At 37.6% G+C, this 22810-nt stretch overlaps 1 long non-coding RNA gene across 5 annotated transcripts in view; it reads right to left on the bottom strand.

The window, feature by feature from the left end:
• LOC121067674 overlaps positions 1-21177 on the bottom strand; it is a 112615-nt gene extending 91438 nt beyond the window's left edge. For 2 of the 5 annotated variants that reach the window (XR_005818377.1, XR_005818379.1), the window contains exons 1-2: positions 20910-21173; positions 17947-18237 (exon numbers count right to left, since the gene is read on the bottom strand). This is a non-coding gene — a long non-coding RNA (uncharacterized LOC121067674). Of the gene's footprint in view, positions 1-17946; positions 18238-20909 lie in introns of all 5 variants that reach the window. The other 3 variants (XR_005818378.1, XR_005818376.1, XR_005818375.1) reach the window with 3 other exon arrangements.
• Positions 21178-22810: the final 1633 nt, after the last annotated feature.

Here is a 22810-nt window from a genome sequence, read left to right as displayed (position 1 = left end):
AGTAGAACATTTTGGAATTCACTAAAAGGATTACCACTACCCTGTGCTCCCTGCCCCCCAATCCCAACACTGTATTTCTGCCTTCTTCATACCTCTCAGATCACCAAAATACAGACAGTGCACTTACTTTCATAGGCTCTGAAGATCAGTGGAAGTCTCAGGAGAGAACATTTTCTTGTGAGAATTTTGAGTCAGATTTCTTGATCAAAGAGATTGGGATATGAAAGTTCAAATGAACCCCAATCTTTTTAAGAAAGGCACATGTGCGCATGCACGCTCCTTTCTCACCAGCATATTGAAACTCAGTGTTGTCCACTGGTTCAAGTCTGGATTGTCACCTCTAACAACATTCCTTGTCAGAAAGTCTGAAGAATACAAGCCATAATGCCATCTGCAGGATTTAATCCAATCGAACAAGCCTTATATATATATATATAAAAAAGAACTAATATAAGAAGGATCGAAACTTAGGTTCTCACAAAGAGACAGTGTAATAGCTCTTGTACACACTATTTATAACAGAATGGCTCATTTTAGCTTATAGCAATAGTACAATAAAAAAACATGTATCCTCAATAAATAAATCTATTCCACTGTTCAAGCATGATGTTGCCCGATGTGGTACATGACTATAAAACTGCATGCCAAAGCAATATGTACATGAACCGGGAAAAATGTAAAATACCTTAAGGAGGAGTATTTTTCAATCAGTTATGCATAAATAGTTCTTGTTATGATGAGGTAACCTGAATGCTATTCTCTGAAGTGCATCCTTTGAATTACACAATTCTGTTTAACACAAAAGGTGACCTTTTCAGCATTCTTTTTGGTGTTTCCCTGGATATTCAGACCCTTTCCCCAAAGGTTAGTCTGGTTATAATCAGGAAGGAAAAAAGATGACAAGCTATTCAACAAAAGCTAAAACGTCCAGATCTATTCAGTATCTTTATTTTTAATTTCAGCCCTATGCTCCTTTCCAAGAAATGGAAACTGCTCTGATTTTTAGAAAAATCTCTGCCTACGTGGATTCAAATGTCAGAACAATATGCACTTAATTACGCACATTTGAGCACAAGAAATGTGGTACTCTACTGGCAGCAGTCTGCCAAAAGCTTCAGAAGAAGTTATACAAGTTCTTCTGTAAATAGCAGAGCTAAAAATTTATACTTCCAACAGAGTTGTCTCAGGGTATGAGGCCTACTTATTCTGTAAGACACAAGTTTTCAGTTCCTATGGAGCAACTGGGGAATTCTCTGATGTCTAAGGGCTAAGCATATATTTCTTTGCAATAATAGGTTAAAAGTTGAGGGGAGAAGGAATGATTGTATCAAGTCTTCTTCACTTTGGAAATAAGGGCTAAACAACATATTTAGATACCATGTTTGCAGTCAGTCAGATAAAACTAAAATGCTACATTTAATATTGAAATGCCCATTAATGCAAGAACTGAAATTTCAGTCTCTCAAAAGAGAGACAAAAAAAAGGAAATCACAACAACTATAACAAAAATGTCAACAATCCTGTCTGGTGTTTATCCACACCAAAAACTGGGTTTGATTTTTGGTTTCTTAGCAAAGCTGACTCTTACAGTTATTTTGATTTTCTGCCTGGTCCAGTTTCTTTCCTCAGGATTTATATTTTTTCATCCCATTGACAGTTATCTTTCAGCTTTATATATGTATTTTAAATTACACATTTATTTTTACTAAACCCTTCAGATCACCACACCTTACAAAGCATGATCAAGCCATGTTTTAGTCTGGAGGAAAACCAATAAAGTACTAAAAACCATTAAATTCTGGGAATTTTATATATTTCCCATCTATCTTTCCTCCCTTTCCAAAGGGATTGCATAGTATTCTCACAAGTGTTTGTTGGCAACCAGAATATATCTATCAGTCTAACACTGGAGAAAAATTCATATCTACCTTTCCCAGCAATTCCCAGCCGACAGCCATGAGTCTTTTCCGAAGGATTTAACTGAATTTCTTGGTTAAGAAAAACAAACAAACAAACAAACAAACAAAAAAAAACCACAACCCCGTGAGGCCATATCATCAGAACATTTTCCAAAGGCTATCTTTGTTTTCCTTCAGTTTTTCTTTTTTTTTTTTTATTTTCATATTTTTGTTTCCAGCTGAGACCAGCAGACAGTACTGTAAAGTTGTCAAAAACATTACTTCATCTGCCATAAGCTAGCCCCATAGACAAATCAATTTTTTCTCAGACTTCAGTTGCCACCTCTCCTGCGGAGCACTCCTCAATCATCTAATAACAGGTAACCATAATTAACCATAATTTCCTTGACCATTTATTTCTCACAGTACAAAGTACTCAAAATTACATTTTTTAGCACAAAAGTTACGGAACATTTAGTTGGCCTAAACTGTTTATCTTTCCTGATTCCTTTTGCAGTTTCCTTTGTAAAGTAGTTTCTGGGTATAGTACGTATGACACAAAACTAAGTTCACTTTCAGCTCAAAACATGAATCAATAAAAATTGTTCCTTCCTTCCCAGAAATACAAGAAGTGTTGCTCATTCATAACTAGCTGCAAGAAACTAGCAAGGTTGTTTTTAATTTCAAAGTCAAATACCATTCAAAAAATCAAATCACACTTCAGAAATAAAAACATCTAGATATGAGAAAGAAACTGTAATTGTGGTTAGGAATTTTACAGTATTTCTTGGGTTTCCCACTCACATAATATGCATACGTAATACCAGTTGCCATTACCAAATTACCTACAGAGATCAGTATGTAATATAAAAAGCATCCATACCTTCCCACCAATTAGAAGCAGAAACTTTAGTTTTTAATTACTTGACTCAAACACAAGAAAAGAAAATAGGTACCAGACTTTATTTTCCAGCTATGTATTAAATAGTATTAAATTCAACTGGGTATGCTTATATTCAGTTCACAAGAGGACATTCAGGCCTCCACACTTTCATACATTTTTTCCCCCCCATCCCAACTCCCAGACTAAAAATAAGCAAAAAAATGTGGCTTCACTGGCTATCTGAGAGACTAAACAATGAATTTCATAATGGGGCTGCTCATTTAAAAACCCTGGAACAGAGCTGTACCATGAAGTAATCTCATAAAAGAAGACAAGCAACTGCTTTTAACACATACTCCAATAATGTACTTTGCTGCAGTCCACATCTGTACTCCCTCTCCCCAACACCATCTCTCTAGGGAGAGCTCTCAGCTGCTTACTCATGTTTTACCTCCATTCCCAGAGCCCCCATCCCGAAGATCATGTGAGAACTACAGCTGCTACGCTAGTGCCCTGAAGGCAATGAATATTTATTAGGCACACCCAACAAGTCCCACCCAGTGGGTGCTGTTAGTATTTTAGATACTCTGTGTAAGGCAGTCAAAGAGATGGCCATTAAATGCATTTCCCTATCTAAGACTAAATGCCTTTTCAGCTTGACACTGAGGCAACTAGTAGGAAGAACACAGATAAAGAGTAATGCAAGGTGCAGAGTCCTACCTGCTTTACCTATAATGACATTAGAAGAGTAGATTCTGACGTGGTTATAATGATTTACTCTTAAGTTCAATTCTTTATTTAGCAAGTCACAAGCATTAATTAAACTCATTGTGATAAAGTAGTCTTCTGCAAGGTGAATTTAGGTAGCCAGTAGGCCACTGGACAGTCACCATTTTGTGGATGCAGAAACAAGTCAATCTATTTAGCTGCAAATGGAAAGGCGTTATTAAATATAACCTGAAATAGTACACTGGTCAGAAAGGCAAGCTGAGATTGCTATAACTTTTTGATGAGCTATGTTGTACACTGGCATCATCAAATCTTGGAAAACTAAATAGATGGTAATTCTACAGTCACCATTTTTAACTTTCTGGTGAGAAGCACAACTGGAGGCAGATTGGACAGTTAAGATATTTATGATAAAGAAAATATTAAATGGGATTAAGATGCAATTGAAATGTTAGATTAAAATAATAATAATAATAATAAAAATCCACCCAAGACTGTTAAACATGACGTTGCCTTCATTTCAAGTCTTCTACTGGGAGGAAGTACTAAAAAAGTCTCTCTCGATATTCACAGCTAATAGCTACTGTTCAGCAGTATACCAAGTTCAGTGCCCTTCTGGTGCTACTTAGCATGCCTGTTCTCCTGGCCTGATTCTTAATAACAAGCCAATGAGAAAATGAATCTGTTTTCTCCATACTGGTGGTTAACAAAACTTACATCATTGCAGCAAAAGACCCACTCAAGAGAAATAGAGTTGAGAAACTTGCTTATCATCCCAAGAATGCTCAATATCTCAAAGACCAGAAGCAACAACACAAAGTTAGACAGGAGCTAAATCAGAAAACAAAAGCACATGCACACTAGAACCATTTATTTCATCTGTTTGAAATCCTGAGGATATTAGAAGACAGCAAGAAGTAACAAATGACAGACAATTAATTCTCTCTCTAACTTCAGGAAAGGGCTGTCACTTACATTCAGCAATTAAACCTGGTTCTGTATCACCTATTCTAGCAGGAATGTGTAAGAAAATTAATAGCTGTATTTGCGTCATAATGTATTGTGCTACCAGAATGGCAGAATTCCAAACAGACATTTAATAAAACATTTTATTAGCTGGGATTTGGAAATAAATAATACAGTAAAACTGTACAGCCTGCATGGTAATAAACTACCATTTAAAACCAGTCCAATGTAGACCTAATCTCTCCAATTTAGCCTGGAGGAGAATTAGAACTGAATGCCAGCAGATCTTTTGAACATATGTAGGTACTTATGAAAATTTAACAGAAGGGTTTCTCAGTGAAAGTTCATCTCTGTTTTTCCTGTTTATTTATTTATTTATTTATTATTTTTTGATGATGATGAAATGAGGAAAACTTGCAAAATGCAAAGTTTAGAGCGTGGAAAATGAGAGGAAAAAAACTCTCATCATTCCAGATAGAGAGTATGCTCTACATATTGGTGTTCACAAGCTTCAGAATACAAATTCCCTGGTGGGACTTCAGTTTATTAAGTTCTAAAGGTAGAAAAAGGGCAAGAAATAAGATTAACTGAAGCATGACAACATCACTACCACTAGCAATCATTCACCACTTGCTTGCTACCTTGTGGGCAGGAAGAGGTAACCAAGAGAAGAGGGATGCTATACTACAGAGGCAATATTTAATTACTTGTTTATTTATAATAGTCACACTTTATTTACACATTTTGCTGAATCATTCAAATTGTTGACTACTATGGCATTTTTATGTGATTTTCACAATACGTTCCTTCAAAGCATGAGGTGATTTGGGGAGAATTTCTTTTCTTTTTGAGGCTGGTAAACAACCATTTTATAGACTAAGGAATATCTTTCTCATTACAAGGTAGCATATTATACAAATATACCCACAAACTATTGTAGAATTTTACATAGACGTTTTCTAATTAGGAAGAAAAAAATATCTAAAAAGCAACAAACTTTTTGGATTAGATTACTTTTATGGTCTTAAAAGCAAATATATATATGAGTATATATATAGATAGATATACCTTATATCCTGTAATCTGAAATTAATCCAGTTTACATCTAGATTCCCACACTCCACACAGGTGAAGATTTCACAAGGCCAGCTCCCAGCTGAGGACCACAAAGTGCTTAGAATAAGAAACGTTGAAAGACCATAAGCTGCTGGCATGGGACAGAGAAGAGAAAGATGCTGTGGGGAGTATGCTGGAAGCAGCACAACAGTGTTAACTCTGCAGATGAGCAGTGCCATTTGTCAGCTTATTTCCACATCAAATTTCATTGCATCAAAGAAAAAGGTTTTATAGCCAGCTGAGTAGCAAATAAGAACTAGGATACAAAACATTCTGTACTTTTAAGTTGCAGTTCTACTTTGAGCAGAGGAGAATAAGGATTTTCCTCCCTCTCAACCAAAAAATTTAACACACTGAAATTCATTATCAAATCATTTTGACCTTTACCATTGGCATCTAATCTGAAATAAATAGCTCTAAGGACAGATGGTGGAAACATGCTGAAGTTCATGAACTTCAGTACATATCCACCAAATTTCCCTCCTAGCTAGCTTTTTAATCGAAGACATAATACTAAGTTTCTAAGGTAGGTGTCCTCAGATCAAGAATTATACCACATGGATGGGTTGCTCTTCCCTCCTCCTCCAGACATTAATCCCATGTCTGTTGATTTTATTTTTCAATGAACGTGAGAGTACCCCCCAGATTCCATTTTTTCTTTAAAATCCAATCTCTTAAACTGCACTTCTTGTTCTAACATTTGCATGTGATATATGCATATGGTATATGCATATGATATATGCATATGCATATGATGTGCTCTATTCAGCCTCTGGAACAGTGAGTCCTGCCTAGCAAAAGCACAGTACAGCCATTCAAAGGAGAGAGGGTTTTCTGATGACAAAAGTGCTGGATTCTGTTTGAAATGGTGTCTGAAAGCAGACATAGCAGGTGTTTGGCAGATGAAGGCAAGAAGAAACTTCCTCCAGTATGAAGTGGAACATGATTAAGAAGAAAAAGTTAAGTAGAGTAAGAAACAACAGGGGGAAAAATTCTGAATGGTAGGCTGGTTGGCATAGTTACACACATGAAATACAAAGCCAAACCTCTCAACTTGCAGGAAAAATACTAAATTTGACTAACTGATATGGCAGTCCTTACATGCTGGACCACATAAAAAAAAGAGGCCCATGAAGGGAATACCAACTGGTGCTGTACATCACAACCCTTGTAACAGGTTCCTTAAGATGTGGAACTCCTTCAGTACACAGGCTGCTGCAAGGAGAAGCCTAACTCCACAGACCTCCAGGTGTCTGATAAATTCAGTCAGATCACTTCAAAGTGGTTGCATCTGGTTCCTGGTGAGCTGGAGCTTCTCAGGACATCAACCTTAAAAGACCCACAGGTAGTATTATAGATGTTCTCTACTACTTGTTTATTTATTTCCTTTCCCAAGTATCTAGGCATGCAACAAGAGAAAACTGCTTTAGGTTGTGCAATATTACTGTTTGTGTATCAGGGGAAGCCACACTGCTTGCAGAGCACCAGAAACAAATTTCTGTCTTTCAAGAAAGCAAACGAGGTGGAGAAGTCCTCTCATCCCTGCTTGGCTCCACTGTGGGTACAAGACCATTATGAGTAAACTCCTCAGTATTCATTCTTCACTTTGCAAAGACAGCACAAGAGAAACAGAAACAAGTGCAAGAATATGAAGTGGATGTGGGTGAACAGAGTAGAAATAACAAATGGAGCAATACCTGCTCAAATAGAGCTAGAGGGCCTATTAATATTAATGTACTGCATATACTCTTTAGTTTGCAATTGGAAAGACTCCCTAGGTAAGTGGGAACTTAAACAAGCTAAGCTTCCAAACTGTAGTTAATGCAGCTTTATCATCTTTTTTAAGAAAGTGGGAGTCCCCAGATAAATGAGAATATCTGATTGTTCTTTGGAAGCTTTTTTTAAACACCTACACAAGTTACATTAACATATTTCTTTGGTAAATCTCCAGGGCAAACCTAACCACCTACAGAAATTTAATAAGGATTGTACTTTACTGATAAAAGTGTGGAATAGCATAGACTCCACATACCTCCCCAACAAGCTTCACTGTGCTGTCATGTAACATCAAGGAGGTAAGAGCACAGAGGTTTCAAGAAAGAACTAGTACAACTGTTGACCCACATGTAAAGTCCTCAATACCACACATAGCATGTCATAAGAGATTTAAACTGCTTCAGACCATCAGATATCTCACTGTACTTTGATGAAAGAGCATTAACTCAGTTAATGTACTGGCTAAACTCCAGCTCTTATAATTATATTCTGAATACTTAAATCTCTATTGTCATTTTTACTGTCTGTAGTATGTTATGTTCATCTATTTAATTATCATCACACTATCTGAGCACCTTCGAATGCCCTTAAATTTGTCCTATGAAGACACAGGTCCTCCTAGGAGGCATGGGTTATTGTCTCGCACACTGAATTGGGATTTGGAAGAGCTATGCCAAGATAAGCCGCTGTCAGACTTACTGTCTGCATTTAAATGTGTGTGAAAGCTCTGAAGATTATTCTCTGCTATGAGACACTGTAATTACTAGATTAGATTGGTTTGGGACATACATGATCCTAAGTCTCTAAATCAGTTTGTGAATAAAGCTTTGTTCTTCATGAAGAGACAAAGATGAAAACATGAAAAGTTCTTTATCTAGTGTCAGCTTCAGTCATATAGCTGAATAGCTACAGTCACTAGATAGTAGACAGCTCATTGCCCCCTGCACATCGTTTTTATTTCTAAGGGCATATAAGTGATCTCAAATTTGTTCACCATATGTTAACCCTAAGGGAATGAAGGTCAGAAGCAGCATCCCTGTGATCACAGGGTGCCACACTGGAGTTCATACAGAAATATTTTTTTTTGCTTCCACATCACATTTGCTCTTTCTCTGCATCCTTCCTTTCACTGTGTACTCCAGACCAACTGGCACAGGTCATCACTAATTCAGAGATCAGGATTTGTTTTCTTTAGCTAGTCTGCTGCACGCAACAGAAAAGTGCTTGCTTCTAGTTCCTGCCTTAGGTTTCAATTAGCTTTGATTTTGTTTTGTTTCTGCCCAAAGAAACAGACAATAAAATAGCATATAATAAATGACATTCAATCATTATAGTACGGCTTTCTCATTTGATGCAGTTTTGAGGTCCTCAGTGTAAGATACCAAGTTCATAGTGATCCCTAGTCCTATCAGGTATCCAGAACTGTTTAAAACACCACAGATAAACACACCTTTAGACATTTCTTGCATTGCAAGAATTAAGTGGGGCCATCAGAGTTAATGATGAAGCGTTAATGGAGTTTTAATTAAAAAATGGACTGGAACTACCATATCTGAAAAGCAGAAAATGCAGAAACCCAGGAATAAAGTCATCCAACATAACTAGCAGAGGAGGAGAGCTAAGTCCCATTTGTTAAGAGTTGTACCCCGAAGCACAAAGATTTATCTCTTTCTTGAAGATACTCTTTCAAATATAGTTTATATAGATAACAATATTCACAGTTGCGTAAAACTGTATCTGTGAAGATATTACTACAATGAGTTTTACAGTTTAATTATAGACTGGGTTAAAGTAGTTCCTTTTAAATGTAATGCCTGTCAGTTTTCGTGAATGTTCCCATATTCTTGTGTTATGCAAAGATGCCAAGAGAAAATTTTTTGACCCTTTTCACCACAAATCTTTACCTGTGGAAGAAAAAGAGCCCATCCTGGAAGGAGCAACCCCAGGTACCAGTACATGCTGAGGGCCACTGAGTTTGGAAAGCAGTTATGTAGAAAAGGTCCTGGGGGTCCTGGTAGACCCAAGTTTAACATGAGTCAGCAATGTGCCCTCACTGCTAACAGTATGCTAATAGTATCCTGGACTGTGTTAGACAAAGTGTTGCCAGCAGGTCAAGGGGGGTGATCCTTCCCATGTTCAACACTGGTGTGGCCACATGTGGAGTGCCAGACCCAGTTCTGTGCTCCCCAGTACAAGAAGAGTGGACTTACTGGAGAGAGTCCAGCAAAGGGCCACAAAGATGACAAAAGGACTGGAGCACCTCTCCTTTGGGGAGATGCTGAGAGAGCTGGGACATTCAGGCTGGAGAAGAGAAGGCTTCAGGGGGACCTCGTCAATGTCTGTAAATAACTGAAGGAAGGCTGTAAAGAGGATGGAGCCAGGCTCTTTTAAGTGGAGCCCAGTGACAGGACAAGAGCAATTTCTAGATAGATTCAGTTTTTTAAAAAAAAACATATCTATAACTAGAAACAGTGATTGCTGTGCAGCAGACTGGCTAAGAACAATTTCATTTCTATCATCATCTCTACTTCTAATGACAGTTAAAGATTTTAGGGGGCAGAAGAAGGAAAAAGTGGGGGGGGGGGGGGGGGGGGGGGGGGAAGAAAGTGATATTTTTCCCTGATTTGTTCCTAGCTCACTGCACAGTAATGCAGTCTGAGAACTCTAAAAGCAGAATCATGACAAAAGAATCTTATGATAATACCACACAGGAAAAGCTCTTGAGTTCAGCCCAAGCACAAAGTCTAATTGTCCAGCTTTGAAGTAAAATACCCCTTTTATTCACTTCTCAGACTCTCTTTCCCTTCTGAAAAGGACACAAAGGGTTCAGAAGCTCTAAGGAGTTAATGTTCAAAGGCACCTCAGGAACTTTCTATCACATGCAAGTAATTCAGCACTTTTTTCTTGTTTCCTAGTCTATTCTTAATTATGCAAGGAATATGCCTTGGGATTAATACTCTGTAATACCACCTTATCTAAAACATATGCAGTCATTCACCAGTTACTTAACTAAAACTTCAAAGTGCTATATAAATTGACTCTGACAAAGAAAGTGTCATAGAGGCTCCAAGGACTGAAAAGCAGTCAACTAATACTGTGTATGTTTCAGGGAGAAAAACAGACCAGGAAATATGGGACAATAGCCTGAGCTTCTCTTCAACCTCAGATCATGTCAATGCAGAATAAGATTGGTTTGGAGTCTAAAATCAGTCTCAAATCTCTCTTTAGGCAATCCTGACCAAGGAGCTTTCCATCTAGAAGTGTAATATTGATTTAACATGGTGTTGTGTCAGTACTAAGGCTTTCTTTCTTTCTTTTCTTTCTTTCTTTCTTTCTTTCTTTCTTTCTTTCTTTCTTTCTTTCTTTCACAACTATTGCAGTCGTACAAGATGGGGACAACAGACAAATATAGAATAGGACTTGCTTCTAGTAAACTCAAGTTTCCTTTAGCTATCATCTACAGACAGACTCAGGTTGAGACATCCAAAATACCCACTGTACAACAAGAGGATCTATATTGGGTATCCATCCACTGTATGACAAATATACTGATTTGTAATGTAGTATGGAAGTAATACAAAAACAAAAATAAATAAATAAATAAAACTGATCATGAAGGTAATTATTCCCTTTTCTACTGAGATAACTTCAAGAGAATAATAATTAATAATCTGCAATTAATTGTTTGCAGAGGAAAAACAAAGTGAATAATGTAAAAAGCATTCTTATTTTTTTAATCAGTAAAACTGACCTTATGAGAGTGACAGCTTTTTAAAATTCTCATGTTTTACATGTCTTTTGAGCCATCCGGCTGGCAGTCAGAGCAACTGAACTGTCATTCCCTTTGTCTCCACAAGAGAGGAATATAGCCTGATTATCCTACAGTAATGTGGACAGATGAAAGAAGACATAAAACTTTTTACCTGGAACAGAGCCTGGGAAGACCCCAGGGACAGCTTTTATGTCATTTCAGCTCAGTTTCTGAACAAGAGCAATTGGCCAATGCACAGCAGTGGACAGCTCTTCGCTGCTTGTCAGAGAACCTGACACGCTAGGGCAGATGAGAAGGTTCAGCTACAACGCTTTTATTGAACCTAAGCCAAGATTTCTGAACTACATGATGGTTTATCCAGTCAGAACAGTAGCTGACATCTCTAGCAGGTCAGCTCAAGAGTTATAGCTATACAGTGTTACAGAACAAAATCCATGTTCATCCACTTGCTCCTCCTGCATCAGCGTCATGGTCCCACACAGGTACCTGGGAAAGGTTACCCACTCCCTTAGAAACCCTTGAAGTAGGTTACAGTTCCTCACGTTCATTCCTTAAGACTGCATTTTTATGTGTTCTGTGAAGAAACGTTCCCTTGGGAAACAGCAAACTGTTATTAAAGAAATAGAACACAAAACGTTTTCTAGACAGAAGGGCTGCCTCAGCTTTTCTTTGTTGCACTGGTTCTTCAGCAAATAGAAGTGAACTTTTGGGTTAATTTGCTTCCTTCCCTCTTTTTTCTCTTCCAATGAATGTGGTTTATAGTTTGCAGATGCTGCGTAGTGAAGTTCCAGAGTGGTGGTGAGCATCATTGTCTTTTCTCAACACCCCCACCCCAGATCATAATTCCAGAGAGATCTCTAAAAAAGATGAATTCTCATCACCTTCAGCTACAGAGCCTTTGCAATGCCATTTACAGAAATAATGAATCTCTGTCTAAACCCTTTATTTCTGTTCTGTAGGTGCTAGTGTAAAGGTCACCATAGAAATGCAGGTGTCGAGGTACTTCTCTTTGCAGTTTGAGTGAAAATCTTTACCGTGACAGAGCTTAGCTTTCAACTCTGTCATCATCACACCTGGAAGGTATTTTCTTATGAATAGAGGAGGAGATCCTGTTTCTTAGAACAAGCGTGTCTCTGCTGGCATGGATACAAAAGTTCTGTGTTGTTGAACCATCTGCACTGAGCCTCTCAAGTGATTTAAATGCAGCAAGACTCTATAGTCCTACAGTGAGAGGGTGCTACAACACCTGAACAGCTTGAACACACATCCCCCTTGCACCGCTGTACTAAGTAGCTGTTCAGGGTATCACCCTGTTCAGTCCTGTCCTCAAGTCCACCACAAGTCAGCAGCCAAAACTTTTTTTTTTTTTTCTTTTTTTTCCATAAGACATGTGGATCACAGGTCTCTGCACAGAGCAGCTTCCACCACTCACCTCCTTTTGTGGCTGTCTCACAGGAGAGTGCCTTAATATTTTTTCCTGCTCAAATCTTTTTGTCCTTACAGAAGAGTTCTCCAGCTTCAGACACAGGAAGACACAGCTTTCTGCAAGAACCTCACCACTAGTGGCAGTGTCTAATTTTGAGTATTAAGAAATGTAAAGAAAACTCTATAGTAAATACCTTGTAACACTAAACAGCATATATTTTCATGTTCATCCCCTAAACCAGTATGTCTTTGCCCATAACATTACAGGTTCTTACAGCAAGGGTATTCTCTAGTCATTAATCCTACTTTCCCTACTGGAAGATTCTCATAAACAAAGTATATCCAGATTTCCTTTTATGGTGGAACAAGAGGGTGGAAATTATAACCTCCTTTACATCAAATTCTGCCATCTTACTGGCTACAGATAGCCTGGTTTGAAAGGCAGCATTGGGAACAATTACTGGTGCTTGTTGGTGTGAAATCCAGTATTTTGGACTGATGATTCAAGCACAGAGAATACCAACATCACATGAGCAGTGAATCATGACTCGGTGTACTCAGAATTCAGTTGTCTCAATGTACAGTGTATTGTGCATTTTCACCTCAATATCAAGGATTTCCACAAATTTTAGGATAGCTCTAGCTCAAAATGCCTTACCCAGAATATTCACAGACACTAAAGATGCAGTCTGTACAAGAATGGAATTTTCTCTCATTCATTTTTTTTCCTTTTTGCCTATTTTATCTCCTCTGCCAGCTCACATCCTTTTTTCCATGTTCTTCTGTCCATTTCAGTCTCATCTGCATCTTTGATCCCCTGGTGCAATTCATTTTGAGCATGGTATTTAGTTTCCACATCAGTGGCTAAACAACACTGATTTTAGTAGTATATGATGCATAGTTCATTTACATCTCAGTTTTCTAATCAATCAACAAATGACAAGAGAACAGTCAAAGGCAAAAACTAAATTACTTTAATCTAGATGCAATCTAGGTTCTCGAGTAGACAGATTCATAGGCTAACTAGTTATAAGTTACTTGTGCTAACAAAATATCAAAGTCTCATAAGGCATACTCAAAATTCAAAGCAAAAGGTACCAAGAAAACCCAAAGTATATGTAAATAAATGAAGAGGACAACACTATAGTGTTGTCATATTATATATATATATATTAATTAGATTCTCTGCCTAATTAGTAAGTCAAAAGTGTTATTTTTGTCAGAAGAAAAAAAAAAGAAACAGTTTGCAAAAAGTAAGATGTCTCTATATTGCATGCTAATACAGATAAATTTGAATTAGGTGATATTACAAGAAGAGCCTTTCAGCACTGATTTAATTTTTGAACACACACATTTTATTTGCATATTTACTGTCACTGTAAGCTTTCCTTGAATATTGGAAATGCAAATCTGTAATACGGAGGTAGCAGAATAAAAGACATAGACACATTTCTAACTTTTATTGGCATAGGCAAGGCCATCATAAAACCCCAAATCTTGTCACAGAAAAACTGCTATTGGACGTTAAGTGATTGGAGCACAACAGTTAGCACCTCTGTGTCAGGAATCAGCTTTTGTCATTGTCCGTAGAAACTCCTTCATCACAGACAGTTTCCTCCAGCAGAGAAACTCCACTCCTTTAGCATCCTGATTAGGAATAATGACAATTGCCTCCCAGTAAGATGCAGCAGTAATCTCTGCCTAAGACAGATCTTGCTATCTGAACACCTGCCTGTTTAGGGTCCTCGATGCCCAGGAAATTTTCAGACTAACACCCTGTTGTAGGTGCCCTGTATGTGAAAGCCAAGAATGTCGTTTCTCTCACCAAGATTACAAGAAGTGCAACTGTTTCCACAGCTTGTGTTTCCCACAAACTTAAATGAAGTAGTTTACAGGATATTTTCTTAAGGATGTATTTGAGTCAGGATGATTCATTTATATTAATGATGCTGACTATGATAATTTCAAGTGTTCTAAAAAATTGATTAACTATTTCCTGACAGAATATCTACTAAGTTTTGTAGGTAATTTCCAAAGAAAGTCTATATTTCTCTAAAATAGGAACATGCAATGCTGCTGTAAACAGAAAAGAAATATACATGCACACTATCTGGAAATTAGAAATAAGAACTCGTGCACAGGTCCCATATTGCTTTACAGACTTCACCACACCTTTTAACCTTCTTTTGCAGGTAGGATTAACAGCTTCACTTTTAACAAGCAAAGAGTCTAGCTTAACAGGCAGCTCTAAGATACTGGAATATCACATTAGCTACTACAAAGAGAAAGACTGAGGAATCTTTTAAAACCTTGGGAACAAAGTTCATATCATCAAAACTAGGACTGTATTAAATGGGTAAATTTACAGAGACAATCTTAATCACTGAAGGCAAAGAGTGTTCCTAGGAAGACTTAAAAATACTTTAATTGGATCCTTCCCAGTAATATCTGCTGAGGGGAAAATCAGAGCTGGTGCGACATGCCCACTGAGGAGAAGGTCTGAATCATTACAGCTATAAAAAGAAGAAAACACGTAAGAAAAAAAAAAAGTAAAAAAAAAAAAAGTATGAGGAACAAAGGTAAAGAGCAATGAACATAACTGCAGCTAGATGTGGTAGATGTGGCAGGAGAAAGCCAGTTCAGGAAAAATTCTCTGAAATTTCAAACTCTGCACTGAAGGCAAGCAGAGCTACTGACAGCAGAGTCACAGCCCTGAAGCCTGCAGCTTGGAGGCAGCTCACCTGCTGGCTGGTTGGAAGAGGACTCTGGAATTAGGGCCCTAAGCAAGGACCGGAAGGAGCAGAAGACACTTTCCTGCCAGGGAGGCAGATGTGCTGCAAGAAACCTGTCTGGGACTCACTGAACTGCTGAAACTGGGATTAAATTGTTTTATGGAAATGATTCAAACAACTACTATCCATGCTTTTTGCCACTATCTCTAGCCATGCTTCATCTACTGAACTAAGAAAGGAAAAATAATATTAATTAGACTTATAAGTTTCCAACAGGAAAACTAATGAATCTGAGGACTACAATATCCCAGTCACACATGGGTAATAAAGAGGGACATATCCACAATTCTTAGGTTTGCTACTGTTCCACCATAGCCCATACAGAAACCTACATCTATAGCTCATGTAAGAGAAATTACTCAGCAAGGTTACAGAGATCTCTTCCGTGGGAGCAATCATGGATGTCTCTGGCTTTCTGCCTGCCTCCATTTGTCTCCTCATTCTCCTAATCCCTCTCACTTGCTGTGTGCTGAAACCTGAGAGATGGATTCACTGTGGTGGTGAGCTGCAAAGGATGATGAAGCATTGTCAGGTGTTACAGAGCAGTCAGCAAGGACAGATCTTTTTCTTCAGCATAAGTCTCATAGCATTTAATTGTCTTCCTAGCTCTTCCTCTATAAGCAACGGAAAAATACACAATGCAGGAGCCATTATCTACTTTAGAGTTAATAGATTTTAAAAACATAGAGAAAGTAGAAAAAGTAAGAAAGTAGAAAACACTCATATAATAGGTTAATACTGAGCAAGCCAAGGTAGTACACAACAGATAGTGTATTATAAAAGTGAGGAATAGATAGAATAAAACAGAAGTTTACATACTGAGGCTCATGCATTGTTTACAGTTCTGGTTTTGTTCTGCAACCTAGGAAAGGAACAACATCAGATTTCCACATGCAAATTCCATAGGCTGAAGCCACGTGCATTTTTTATGAGGATAAATGAAATATTTATTTCAGTTTCTAGTTTTCTGAAGATGCACATTAACTTTGTGGGATTTTACAGTTTACATTATCTTGAAAAATATTCTCTTAAGAACTTCTTCATGCTTCTCAGTTTCCTAAATAGACCATTCCTGAAGCCTCAACCCTCTGGTTTATGCTTACTCTTTGAGGGAAAGGGATAGTTGAGTCAGAAACATATCTTGTAGTCAGATACCCAGATCAAATACATACTATATTCACAGTCAGCAGAGGACTATAAGACTATTTTTAGAGAAAAAGTTTCCAGCCAGGTATAATATTCAAGGTTCAGTACACAACACTGTGAGATTTTATCCATTAGCTGGACAAGTAAACTGCCCCTTTCTGTCCACAGTTGGCAATTAACTACTATTTTCCCCTCATCATATATCAGAACCACAGTGGTAGTTAGGAACTGAGGAAGACAGACAGCAGACGGCTCAGTAGGGACAGCCAAACTCCAAAACACAAGCGATTTCCATGCACAAGAGCAGCAATTGAGGGCATTGCTACAGTTTCCATGGCAGCTGCGATAACCACTGGACCAGAGCAGCCAAGAAAGCTGGGGAGAAAAGAGATGCAGCTCCAGAAGAACAAGTGTATGCCACGAGGCTGCTTCTCAAGGGGAGCCTGGAGAGGGGAATGACATTTGGCAATGCTTGGCTTCAGCTCAAACAGGAGCACCCAGGGGTGCACCAAAGAGGCATCAGCCCTGATCCATCATTATGTAGTCACCCTCCTTTCTTAACGCAGAGGAGACTTTGTTCAAGACCCATTTCTTTTCTTCCACCACCAGTTTCAGACACTCCAGTTCCCACCTGCCAGCCTCATAGTTGTGAGCCAGGTGGTCAAGTGCTTTGCGGGGTCTGTGGCTTGGCCCCTGGCTGTGAGCAGCCCCATGCCCTGGGCTCACCTGGCATGACCAGTGCATCTGTTGGTCCAGAAACCCTGGCACAAAGATTAGCAACCTGCCACTTTAGCCTTCTGTAGGAGTCTCTTAGCTTATTGTTTGGCTGCTTGTGGAAAGCAGAGAGACAGCGTGCAGGCACAAGGTGTTCTTTTCCCGTTTGGTAAATGAAATAGTGTTTGAAAACAACAAGGAGTTTGTGCTTTGGTAACAGTATCAGATACCCACTTCTTTGCCTGTGGTAGGTATCACAACTTGCTGGTGTTACTCTCAGAATAAGGAAGGTAGTCCCCGAACTCAGTGAATACAAACAGTTCATTCTATAAAATATTTTAAGTTGAATTATAAGAGTTATGAGATGACTAAGAACAAAATGTCACCTTAATTTTATTTAAAATTGTCTTGAGTTAAAAAAATAGTCTATGTCATCACCAAGAAAATAATTTTGTGCCTTATTTGAAACAAGAATGCACTGAAGCAGGAGCTGAGATGACAAAAACAAATGAACATACAGACAAATGGAAAGGCACAAAGACATACCTTAAGAAAGACAAGAGATGAGATTCAGGTCATCATCCTTTATGCTTAAAATAAAATTTGGATGAAATTATGATGCGTAAGTGAAAACAAACAAACAAACAAAAAAAAACACAACACACCACTCTACCCAGATCATTTGAAGTCACCTTATCCCTGACCCATTAGAGTTCATGAGGCACTTACCTGCCAGCCTGAGATTTGTTTGGGCAGCCTAACTTCAGTGTCTGAGCACGTGCAAGTGCATCTAGTTGCAAGGAATTAGCTGATGCATGCCTGATAAGCAAGGGCAGTCTTGCACAAAGTACTGGCAGTCACTCATTCATGAAATGGTTCTCCTGCTTTCATTAACGTAGTCATACACAGGATGGGAGTGTTCTGTTCAAGTCCTGTCTTTCCTTCAGGAGTTCTAAACTCTCTATTATATCCAGTCATTGTCTGTTCTCTCTTCGTTTTGCCTCCAGAATCTCAGCTGCTCTGCAGAGAAGAAGCAAAATGGCACTGCACAAGACAAAGAGGAGGAAAGAGGGGATCTGCCTTTCTACCAAGCAATATTTATGAGAAAGACAGACACACATTCAGTTCCTAGGTGACAGAATTTGAAATGTTTCAGTGACAAGTATCTAATGTTTAGGAGTACAGTGCAAAGCTGCTCTTCAATGCTTCTCTTGATCACCTGAAGTACCAAGCTGGAGAAAATACACAAAGGAGCATATGCTTTCTCCTGGATGCTATCTATCCATAAAACATGAAATGTCACCAGCTTTGAACAGTTCCCCAGTCAGACTGATACTGCAACCAAAATCTAGGAAAATACGTAGCAACCCAGCAGATTGAAATAAAGTTCTAATTTGACTATCCTGTTTATCTGTGTTTCAACAATGAAGGAATGGAAGGTAAACTTCTCAGTAAAGTTTTCAAAAATTCGGCAGTCTGAATTTGCCTACATAACTTCTTGACAGATGATAGTTATGGAATTTTTCCTGAGTACGATCAGAGGATGATGGACTAAAAGTTTGAGAGTACATATTTACTTATCTACACTCAAACATTCTTGTTACTCTACATGAATATTTATGCTTGAGTTACATTTGAAATGAATTCTTGCCTGAAGCTCCTTGTCACAAAGCTGTAATGGGGTACCAGCTTGTCTCCTTCAAATTCTTGCATGTATATATATACTTAGTGACACTGTTTTAAGTGATTCTTTTCTCCATAGCATACTATGTATGTATGTACTGTACACACAATTTACATCTATATGTATATGCCTATGGAATTGTGTAGCTTTCTCTGAAAAGACACAAACTGCTATGAACTTGCATCTTGTGCAGCAAATACAGCACTAGAACTGTGATTTCTCAGTTGTAAATAGGCCTATGAATAGGCCTATTGATTATTGCTGTGTTTGATTTTTTCTTTTTTGTTTTTGATTATTTAATCGCGTGCGTTTACTTTATCGCTTAATAAAAAATCTTTACATGGTGCAGTGTAGAGGTTTTGGCTTTTTTTAGTATTCCATAAAGAAAATTAGCAAATTAGGTTTTCACATATAGCAGGCAGTTTTATGACCTTTTATTCACTCTTAATATAATCACATATATACATAAAAACATACAAACAAAACTTGCAGCAGTTTCAATTGTAGTTGAAAAGTTAAACACTTAGAAGGCAAGATGAAGTAGGATTAGGGCTGTTTATACAAACCCAGTTTTAACTTGAATTGCAACCTTTAGTAACATGCCCAGACATTATTACTTTTTCTTACAGCATTCTTGACATACTTAGGGCTGATGATTTATAGAGTTCACTTGATGAACACATATTTCACAGCCAATTTTTCCTTGTTCAGTATTTCTAGCTTCTGTGGAATGGAGATGACAAAGCTGGGAAAAGTATGGCGTTTGGAGACAGACTCCGCAGTAGAGTATTTGGCAACAATATAAAGCTAGACTGATAGATAGACTTTTGATAGACATGTCCATCAAAATTTAGAAAATAAAACAAACAAAAAAAATCACACCAGAAAACACATTTTTCTGAAAAAACATTGGCCAATGATTGCTACAGTATTACTAGGGATGCCAAAATAAAATGCATAATGCCATAATGCCATGCATAGCATATGTGACTAGATCGACTAATCAGCATAAGGGAATTTCTCTGTTCTGGGAGGAAATTTGTTTAAAAGCACCAAGTAATTTCAGGATGCTTTTTACAGAAGATTGTAATGAAAAAGAAACTGGTGGATCATTTAGAGAATAAGAAATCCGTAAAAAGACATGTTTTTTATTGGCTGCAGTGATATGGACTCTCTTCAAATTTTTCTGAAATGGAAATAAATGGCAGAAAGGAAAAAATGAGCTTTGCAACATTCTTTTTCTTCTTTCTATATGCTTTTATCTCCTTGCTAATTACATTAACAATTCACTTCAGTCATGAATCTGACGCTGACCACATTTCAAGAATATTACATTCACACCAAATGAATGCTGTCCTTCAGACAGTAACTCAGACAATAACTTTTAAATTCACTTTATGAAGTTCAGTAGCCTATAGTAGGATTTCAATTCCTAAGATTAACACTGTTAGCATGGTGGTAGTGTTTATTTTAAGTATAACTAATATTATAATTTGAGACATATTAGCACATATAAAAGATAAATATTCTTGGCATTATATTTATAATTATTAGAAATATATGACTTTTGCATTGACATGGAAAAAGTCCCATTAAAAACAATTTTTAAAAGTTGCATAAAATACTCAATAGTCAATGTTATAAATTTTGAAAGCAGATCAGAATGAAAGTAATCTTTAGGAATAAATCTCTACAAATGTTAACATAACGGAGAAATTTATAAAACAGATTTTGTCTTGTGAAGAACAAGTTCTCTCAAGTTCACAGAGATTTCAGGGTTCTGACTGAGAGAATTATGAAGATACAGTACATATTTTTCCTCATTTGTGACTGTGGTGAAGACCTTCTAGGTGATAAATTCAGGAGAGATTCCTTTAAGAAAAGTATAGGAAACTAACCAGAAGAATCATAAGAGAACAATCAAACTGTGCAAGGGCCTTTGGAAAAAAAAAAAAAAAAAGTCTGAAGGCTGGTGAAGAAAAGTGATAATTTAAATCAAATAACATACCGACAGGGTTGAGAAGGCTTCTCTGAAGAATTTAGTTGAGAAAAAGAATGGAAAGATGAAAAATGCAAAATATGAGGTTATAGGTAGACTTCTCAGTTCTCACAATCAGTAGACAAAATTATACCATAGACAGAACATCACATTCACTCCTTCCTCCCCTCATCTACAGGAAAAAAAAAAAAAAAAAAAAAAAAAAAAAGTTAAGACTTCTTTTCCTTTTTCAAAATAATATACATACATATGTACATATTCATAGGACTACTGAGATCTAACACTAAGTATTTCCTGGTTGGTCTATGCAGTTCTAGTCACCAGAAGCACAGCATGCTGGGGTGGGAGTGTAGAAAGACTTTGGCACGCTCTGTACATTCCTGCACCTCTCATTATCATTTCTAAACAACTCAACACAGCCTGGAATAGCTGAGTGGTGTAATACTGAGACATGCTGCCTTTTGATCACTGTTTGGACTCTTGCTGTGTTTGTTGTCTGAGTGTGACTCGCTTTGCAAGAAGTGATTTATCTCTGCTGCCCTCTTGCACAACGAGAAGTGCAGCAGTCACTGTAGTTGGGCTTAAGCTATGCAGAGATATACTTTGAATCTGAAGAGACTTAAGAAATGGACCTAAATTCTCTGATGTTGGTATACACACAGGTTTTGTTCTTTTTTGAATTAACCCAGATTTGGAAAAAGTTGGAGAAAGAAAATATCTGATCTAGCTGTGTCTCATTTCCATTGGGACTTTTAATGTTGCATAGTACACACCAACCAGTATCTTTCAAGCTGTGCTCTTATACTGATCCGAAAAAATTTAAGTGGGTATAAATCCAGGGTCAAAAGTAAAAAGAAAATCCAGATCAGTCTCTCATTTTAATTATGGTTGAAGTGTCATTTAAAAATATTTTCTCAAGAAATGTACCTGATATGGAATTTATTATTCTATTGTAAAATTGTATTGTGTTCATGCATGCTGAAACTATAGTTTAATTTTAATGACCATTAGATAAGAAATTTATGCTGAAACATCCTCACCATAAATAAAACAACTAAGAACACCAAAGCAAAATTTGCTGAAAACCTTAACATTCATTCAATATCAGATCAAACTATAAGGGAACCTAGGCATTCAGTGACAGTTCTGAAAAAATCTCAGACCAATCTTTTTTTGTACGGGGAATAGCTGAAGCACTAACACCTTCAGGTACAGGTGAGCATACCTATGTATGGAAAATTCACCCATCCAAACGGGTTTTACATGTTAAATACAGAAATATATTCCATGGCTGAAAAATCTTGCCCAAAATATATGTGTATTTTTAGAAAATTCTGACCTAAATATTTTACCAGTATGACAGATGCAAAATGCTGTTAGAGAGAGATGTCTCATTTCTATTTAGGAAATGTTTTGCTTTTCCTTGAGGAAGTAAAGTGAAGTCTGGTTTCCTGAGAGTAGCACTCTCAAAGCACTGATCACAACAGTTTGGATCCATCCTGCTGGAGCGTCTCACAGGACAGTTTGTTCACCAGCATGGTCTCCCATCACAGCAGGCTTTTGGCATTCCTAGCAACAGTAGCCCAGTGAAAGTGTCTGAAAAGAAGCTGCTAGAGAAGTTTGAAAGGAATGGCATTTGAAGGTTAAGGTAATTATGAGTACAGGAACACACTGCGATCTAATGACATTGGTCCTGGATAGTGTCATGTACAGAATAGTGTGTCATGTCATGTCCTGGATAGTACCAGGACCCCTCAGGATGGGAGGTGTGACTTGCACCATTTGTGAATGGAGTACCCTCTGTCTTGTTTTGGTGATTCTCCAAAGACAGAGAAATGTTCTATGCCTTTTGTTGAACCTGTCCTGCTGTTCACAGCAGTGTAGAAATATTTTTCATCTTCTGGTCTTCC

This window comes from Cygnus olor, chromosome 3 (genome assembly GCF_009769625.2).
Source record: "Cygnus olor isolate bCygOlo1 chromosome 3, bCygOlo1.pri.v2, whole genome shotgun sequence".
Taxonomy (NCBI): Eukaryota; Metazoa; Chordata; class Aves; order Anseriformes; family Anatidae; genus Cygnus; species Cygnus olor.
Note: the sequence above shows the minus strand (reverse complement) of the source record. Positions and strands in the feature narration are given on the sequence as shown.